The sequence below is a fragment of the Diuraphis noxia genome, unplaced genomic scaffold, assembly GCF_037042655.1.
Source record: "Diuraphis noxia isolate RWA-SAM2 unplaced genomic scaffold, SU_Dnox_SAM2 contig0004, whole genome shotgun sequence".
In the NCBI taxonomy this organism is placed as follows: domain Eukaryota; kingdom Metazoa; phylum Arthropoda; class Insecta; order Hemiptera; family Aphididae; genus Diuraphis; species Diuraphis noxia.
In genome coordinates, this window is record NW_028301714.1 from 61,455,893 (window position 1) to 61,464,794 (window position 8,902).

The following is an 8,902-nucleotide window of genomic DNA, read 5'->3' on the forward strand; positions in this document are numbered from 1 at the left end:
CACGATAATAGTAGGTTAAACAATCCTTGTTCATTAATGGTCTTGGACTCTTGTGATTTCGATTTATTGTCAATCAAATAATATAAGTATTACTACATTAATTTGATATTAGTTTTTGTACAATAAAAAAAAAGTTACAAGATTTTCAAATCGTGTAACTGTATTACACGGTTTAAGATAGGTAATAAATTAATTAAATTCTTAAATCGTGATGTAAAATTATAACACCTATTATTCTATTCCATTTTCTACTATTATCATACAACATTCATATCATTCACAATAATTATCACAGAACAATATTATCTAAGATAATTGATAGGACTATCATATATAGACTGTCACCTAAATTAAGTCGATAAGTTAATAAATGATTAAGGTTCAAAGTACAATGGTAATCTTTAATTAATTGTTATTTATTTTGTTACCTTGGGTTTAACGATACAAAATTTATGACTAGCTTCTGGTCTTTACAATTATTGAAAACATTTTGAAAACCACCAATACTTTGAGAAGATGTATGTTACAAACAAATCAATGAAAAATAAAAATGTTAACGCGTAAATTCACAATAAAATTGGGATTATTAATTCATGGTATTTATATTATATGTTACCATTTTAGAATCATAATTTCATAGTGGTTTCATCAATAAATATAAGGGCAACAAAAATTAAAATATTATACGGTTTTAGAAAAACATAAACATGGAAGTTAAAAAAAAATATGCAAAACAGTTAATACTTTTCGAGATAATTAGTGTACTCACTTAAATGAATCACTCTGTTTATAACTTATAGTAGGCAACTAAGTTTTGTATGGTAATCATTTCTAACAATAACTTTTGTTGACGATATTGTGATCATGCTATTTTTACATATTGTTAATTGAGTAAGTACTATAATATTTGAATATTGAAAATTACATATTTTTATACAAAAAAATTGAGTGAAAAAATTGTTATTTGTTCCAAATAAATTTTTGACAAATTCTAATTTAATTATTCAAATTGAAAAATCAATATCACATAACAATATACAGCTGGGTATGTAAGTACTCAATATATATATATGTATTATAAATTATAATATGCAGTTGAGCCTCGAAAACTTGAATTTGAAAAAAGATGAAAATTCGATTTGAGATATGTATTACTCGAGATAACTAATTCATTGAGTGTTTTAAGAATTTCTAGAAGAATATAAAAAAAATCCGAGTTGTCAAATTGTTTGAGTTCTTTAGATTCGAGTATTACGATTTACGATTCGACTGTATAATATAATAAATTTACCCACTTGCGTAAAAAGCTGTAATATCGAAATATCCCGAAAAAACTAGATTTACTTAAATTTCAGCTTAATGGTTCAGTAAAAAAAAAAAAGAAAAATATAAAATAGCAGATAGATGGATGGATGATGTTCAATAAGTTCCCGGTCAATGATCGCGGTCAACATTTTCTTGAAACCTGCAAAAACACCAAACCATCAACTGAAATATATCACCACCGGACATTCGTTGGCTCCAAATTTTAAACGCAGGTATATTTTATGAAATCTCAACATTAGGAGTTGCTCATCACGGTGAATCCATCTTTCGAATGCTCTGATATTTGTATACGTCACCAAATACGGTAGTCTGATTTAGTTTTCGTCGTCTTTTAATATTTGGTAGCAATATTTTCGACGTTTTAAAACCCTCGATATTGATGGGGAGCACTTAGTTTCGTTTTAACTCGCCGTCTTCGTCATCGGTGTACGATGATAAAAAAAAAAAAAACACTACACAACACAACACGGTCGTACAAAAAGCGCATCAGAGAGTGTTAACCCTGGCCGCCGAAAGGCTTCTTATCTCGTCCAAAAATGCGCACTGCGAAAAAAAAATAAAACATCAAAACCCAAACGGATTTTTAATAAGCCACCAACTATTTCTTCACAATATGTATAAATAATAATACGCAGCAGTGGAGTACTTTAAGATCACTAGTTTTCAATCACTGTCAGATCGATATATATATAATATATATATATATTAATATGGTAGGTAGGTATATTATTATATCTCATTAATATAACCGCTGCACTAATATGTTGAGCGACCGCCGTGTATACCACAAAGGGCGCAACCATTGCCATATTTACGGATGATGAGAAACAAGTGGAGGGTTTTTAATACCTCTTACATATATTTATTTGATTTTGTATGATGAAACATTTAAAAAATATTTTAATTAAAATTATTCAAAATAATTTATATTAGATAGGTACCAATATTTGTCATGTTTATGATTACGTTGTGAGGAAAGACTTAACGGTATTTTTTCATATAAGCCACGATTTTGGTAAGTAATATACTTCTGTAGTTGCTATCACGAACCTTGATCTATGTTGTTTCCAAAACATATTGGTGTTTATTCTTTTATTGATCATAAAGCTTCAACAACAAGGTTAATAACCTGCGGTAGGTTAACATTGTTATATAAAATTTAGTTATAGTTAGGAATTACATGATTATGTGTTAGTAGTTTTTAGTTTTAAATAATATTTACAATACAGTTGTAAGTAGTGAGATTTTGTTCAGTATTAGATTTTAGTGTCGATGCCAATGTATTTGAAAAAGCTATGTATTAAGTGAATATTATGGTCTCCTAGTGTTTCCTCCATCGATGAAAGTTGGTTGAGGATGTTTCTTGCGTTGACATTTCAGCGAGCAATCTAGGACTATGTGTTTGATCGAGAGCGGTTCGTTGCATTGGCTACAGAGAGGATGCTCTTCATGTTTTATGATATGTATGTGGGTGAGGTTGGTATGGTCGATTCTTGTTGATGGTTTCGGAACATCTAGTGATATTAGGCTGAGAATTCCATTTGGTAATTTTCTTTTTAATATTGATGTTACATATATAGCTGTTAAACTGTCATATGTATTGGATTTTTGTTTGTTCATAACTGGTCGTAAGTTAAATAAAAAACAAAATGTTTAATGCAATAACTAAAATCATATTTATCGTTCTTAACAATATTGTTAAAATGTTCTTAACTAAAGTAATATTCGAGATTGTCATAAATCGACATGATAGGAGTTGAAAAAATACACCTATAACGCTAACTTTTCCTTTAAATAATATAAAATATCTCAGGTAAACACAATTGCTTAGAATATATATTTATAATAGAATCACCAAGATTCGTAAACACGTAGCTAAGAACTTTATCGATGTCATGCCTTCGTTATTTTTTGGACAGCATTAACCAATTATTTTGAACAGTAGAGTATGAAAAAAGTTAAGTTCTTAGACTAATTACTTTAATTGTATTTTTAATCATCACAAAAATAGTGACACTTATCGAATATTAAGTTCTTTCATATACGTCGTGAGTGAAATTTTTATAATTCTACTAAAAATATAGAGGGAAAAAAGACGCAAACAGTCTTTGCCATGTTATACGTTTATAAGACTCGGACAAAGCATGCGGTTGTGGCGTCTACTTAATGATAGTATCTAACTACAAACTTGAAATTTGTATTTTCGCAGGTGGATTGTCTATCTAATATAGAGTTTGTATATTGTCCAACCGGATAAAACAACTGGATTTGGGATAGCACAAAAAGCATTCAATCCGTCGTAGGAGTAACATGTAAAAAAAACCCCTCACCAGGTACCACCCTGGGTGACGACGGTTAGGATATCTGGTAATATGTGTATGAGAGACAATATAAAACAAATATTTTACCTGTAATTTTAAAGTATGTTTATTAGTAAGTAATATATGGTGTGGCAGTTATAATGATATTAATTTGTTTATGACTTATAAATAAATTACAAAAATAACGCCAACCCTAAGTAACGAAAAACCATACATTACACACAACTGTGTATAATAATTTTCTGGTAAATGAAGTTTCTCTATATTATTATAATATATTACAGGTCATCACATTACAATCTCATACACGCTTATGTTGATTAAAAGCGTTTGTAGCTATAAACTTTATATTATATTATTACATTATTAATAAATGCTTACATTGAATCTTTATACAGGGTGTGGCACATGATGGTGTCTCATTCCGTTATTTTAATATAAAATTTTGCCATAGCAATACGATGAAACCCTGTGTTTCACCTTGTATCATTATACATAATTTAGTATTATGGTGGCATAATAATGTCTCACACTTCACAGCCATAGGTCGCTGCAACACTACCGGAAGTAATAAGTTATATCCTAATCTTGTGTTTCGTACGCACACTGATTACATCTATTCGATTTTCTACTATATTATGTTCTAACCCGTCCTAGGTTGCAGTACCCTCACCTTTTCCCACATACAAATAGTTAGGTTGGTATATAGTTTTATTGTAGCAGTGTACGGTACAAACAATATATTATATATATATAAAGTGTAGCAGATGAACCTGGACAATTAAATAATTATTGTTCCAGTTAAAATTTCATTTTATTTTTATTTTATTAGTATAATTATATAATTTATCGACTCGTGTGCTATTATAACATTTTTATTTTATCATTTAATAATGAAATTCAAAAATTCAAATCTAGTTTAATTTCAAAATATTCATATTATAAATTTGGTTTTTAGAAACCAATTGATTATAAAAACAGCTATCTAAGTTAAGTGGTTTATTTTTTATAACTTATTAAATTGTCAATTTTTTTGAGTAAGATTTATTAATTTGAAAGGTAATAGCTTAAAAAAAGTATTTAGATTGTAACTAATACTATTACCTATTTAATAATTCTCATGATATACTTAAGAATAAGTTTTAATTATTTTAAATAGTGAATACGTTTCAAATTCAAAATGTTATTAACGAATGGATGAATTTTACTTACGTAAAAAAATAAAGATATTAAAAAAATTTAAAAACTTTTTAAAAATTAAAAAATACAGTTTTACGATTTGTCTATTTTGAACTTATGTGTTAGCTAAGCGTTAAAGAATATTTCAAAAAGTGTTATTTCATGAAATTTTTAATTACTTTTCACTCTAATAAAATTAACATAATGAGTCGTAGGATTTATAATTTAACTTAATATTTTATAAATTCTCGGTAGTTGTGTACAACTGTACTTTATTTTGTTACAACTACAATTTTACTCGTAGGTATCATTTTATCACGTGTTATTTACATTTTTCATAATGTTTTATTAATAATAACTAAAAATCAATTCCATGTTTTAAAAAAATACATGAAGTTAATATATTAATTTAATTATTATGATATTGTAAAAGAAAGTCAAATTCCATATAATTTAGATTTGGTATTTTTTATAATATACATATTTCTATGTATTTATTCTGAAATTACTTAATATTAATCATTTATTCAAATTTCCTTTTTTCCAAAATGCACCTACCAATATTGGAAAATAATTTCAAACACAAAAAATAAAATACATTATTCAATCAATATTTTTAATACTGAAATAATAATTGTGTATAATTAACCTATATAGTAGTGTTAAACTATACAATTTCATGCTATAGTGTTAATTTAATTTTACTTCAACTACTGTAGTTTGTTGGATTATAAAATAAGAGATTTTGTACTTAAATGGTAGAGTACCTATTCTATTTTATTCATATTTATAATTTAGGTATTTATACGTGTGATAAAGTGTAGAATTTATCGAGTCGGTAATCAAATTGAAACAGTAAAATTTTAAATCTGTGAAACAAATTAAATAAAAATTGCATAAAGAAATAAATCGGTATGATATGCCAAAATAATTTAAATTTATTCTGACAGCGGAGGTGAGTGGTATAAACCTAATTTATTTTATTCGAAGCAGCGAGCCAAAAAAACTATTAGGTTTATTAAATTTGTTCTTCGTAGATTTTATGTACGACACACGTTCGTGTACCAGTAGAGAATTCAGTATATTTGTGATATTATGAAAATATATTGTTGCAATTTGCTCCGAAATATATTTTAATAATAATAATAAAAAAAAAAAACAACTGCAAAATATTTTGGACACAAATGCGACAATTAAAATGTTTCGTTGTATTTGTACATGTACATTGCACATAATATTATTATTATTGTCTTAATCGAATTCGGGTTAAATTTTGAGTGAAAATTATTTTCGTGTTTATGAAATATAAGTATTGGACACAAAAAACAAAGAGTAAATTGTGCCCTAATAATCTCGAAATCACAGGCGTTCACATAAGGTAAGCAGGGTATGCATATCTGTGTGATGGGGATAGACAATTTTTTTTGAGCACATAAAATCTCAAAACAACATATTTAGAAAGAAAAATAATAAAATTTGTGACTGTGATAAGGTTCATGTCTTATCTATCAGAAATGCGAAGATAATTTTTAAATTAAAATATCCTTTCTAATGAACAGACTTTTATCATAATATCTTTTTATGATTGAAAGTAAAATTGAAAAGCTTACCATTTTGTAGGTAATAAGAAACAGTTATATCAATTAAAATGGTTATTGTGAATATTTTTTAAGACGATAGTATTAGCGTTTATATTCTTGAATTGCACATCTGTTTAAAATTCAGCTAAGTAGCCAATGACATGATATTACCTACCAAAATACTTACGCAAGCCTTTGTTCAAGAATATGCATTGCAACATAATATAAACTGTTTATCATTGTACTGTTTATTATAGTATTAGAGTTTTAAAATTCCGTGGAATTTATTTTAAAAATTGAAATTGTGTAATATACCTACCTTAGTATGGTAAGTACCTTAGTGTATGGTCGTGAACTTACGGCGAACCACTATATAACATTCTTAAAGTTGGTTTATTGTATTAAATATTAATAAATAATAGCTACAATAGATCCCCGATATTTGTTAAGTGATGAATTAATCAAAAACATAATACCACTTGTATAAATAATTTGAAAGCTTATAACTATTTACTATTGTAAATTATAGTAATTCATAAATCTTGGTTGAATAGGTAGTCAAAATCTGTCTACAATATCGATAACTCGAATTTCAATTTAAAAAACGAATAGTGAATTAAACTTACGTATTTTTTGAGTTACAATTCTCAAATAGGTACCTACAATTTAAAAAATATTTTTAAGGGCAAGCCACAAATTCAAGTTGATGAGAATCGAGTTATTGAGACTCGACTGAAATATAGCATTGATATGGTAGACTTAAATATTTAAATATAATTGTACTATACTGCATATCATGGATTCTCAGACTTTTATGAACATTGTACTTTTTTTACGAATATATTATTTAGGATACTCCTTCTTAGTTACTAAGCTAATATATATATATATAGCTAATTTTGTTAGCCAGACTCATATTACTTAAAAAATTTTAAGTGCTCTCGAGGGTACGCGTACCACAGTTTGAGAATCCCTGTTATATATTGTTCAATTTTCCTTCATTTCCCTAAACGTGTTTAAACAAAGCTTGGATGAAAAACTTGGAAGTTACAAATTCCTATCTTGATACGAAACTGGGCATTATAATAAATTATATGTTATTCAACCAGTGTGCCCGACGATGTTATAATCTCTTCGATAGAGACTTTGCGTGCAAGGATTCGGGTCAAATAACGTCGAAAACCTACGGAACATCTGCTGTGGTTTTTTGAATACCGAATTGGGTTTGTTGACATTTGTTGTGTCCACTTCGGACCACCCTCTTAGGGGTTAGTTGTGAGAGAGGTGTGAAATCTATTTGGAGAAATCGTTTACTGTAAACACAGTTTATACGTTTACTTGTACAACACCTACGTAATTTATTTGCATATATATTTGAAAACAAAATAGATAGCCAGATAGGTACATACAATTTCCATTTCGTTTTTTCCATGACCGACACAATAATGCGGTTTCTTAATGATTTAAGTTTGATTCGTATTCAAATATTACCTATATATTAATTGAGTAATATTTTCTATGTAGTGGAAAAATAATATATATAAAAAAAAACTACATTCTGAATAATATTTTATTTTATAACGGTATAATAACGATACTCATTATATACCGATTTATTTATTCAAATGGTAATCAATTCCACGTAATTTCATAAAAACATACTCTTTAAAATAGATTTTATATTTTTTTCTCCAGAAAAAATTTTAAAATATTTCTATAGAAATATTTCATACTTACCCATCAGCTGACAGATGATTTTGATTTTATCAGAACATTCATCAATATTGTGAATTTATATAATGAATGAGTATTCATTAATCATTGTCTCGTCTTTGAATAATAATTAATGAACAACCTACATAGACATATAACAGTATTAAAAGTAACTCGCATATAGTATTTATAAGATATCAGATATGACAAGATAATATATAATATTTATCTAAAATAGTGATTCTCAACCTGTTTTGTTTCATGTCACCTTTAGCCATTGGTATTCAATACTTTATTATAGCCCCTACATAAAGATAAACTGCATAAGGAAACACCGCAATATGAGACACCGTAAAATAGTGTGTCGTAATTGAATAACCTAAATATCTAGTTATACGTATAAATATAAAAACGTAGATTTGCGTTGTTTATAAAAAGAACAATTTTTTTCCTATTCATTTATCGGATAGGTAAAACAAAAATTTTAAGAATAAGTTTAAAAGACAAAAGAAGACGAAACTGAATTAAAAACTTACTAACCGTACCGTATATTATATTCTATGTTGATGTATTATATTATATATATATATATATATATATATATATATATATATATATATTATATATATATACAAGTCTAATATACGAAGACTGAAATATCTGAAAATGAAATCGTATCAATTAGTTAGCTCAATAATAAAAATTATATATAAATCATATTAAGTTTCCGATTATGAATTATGTTGATGGAGGATGGCTGATATGCACTTTGTTCACATTCAG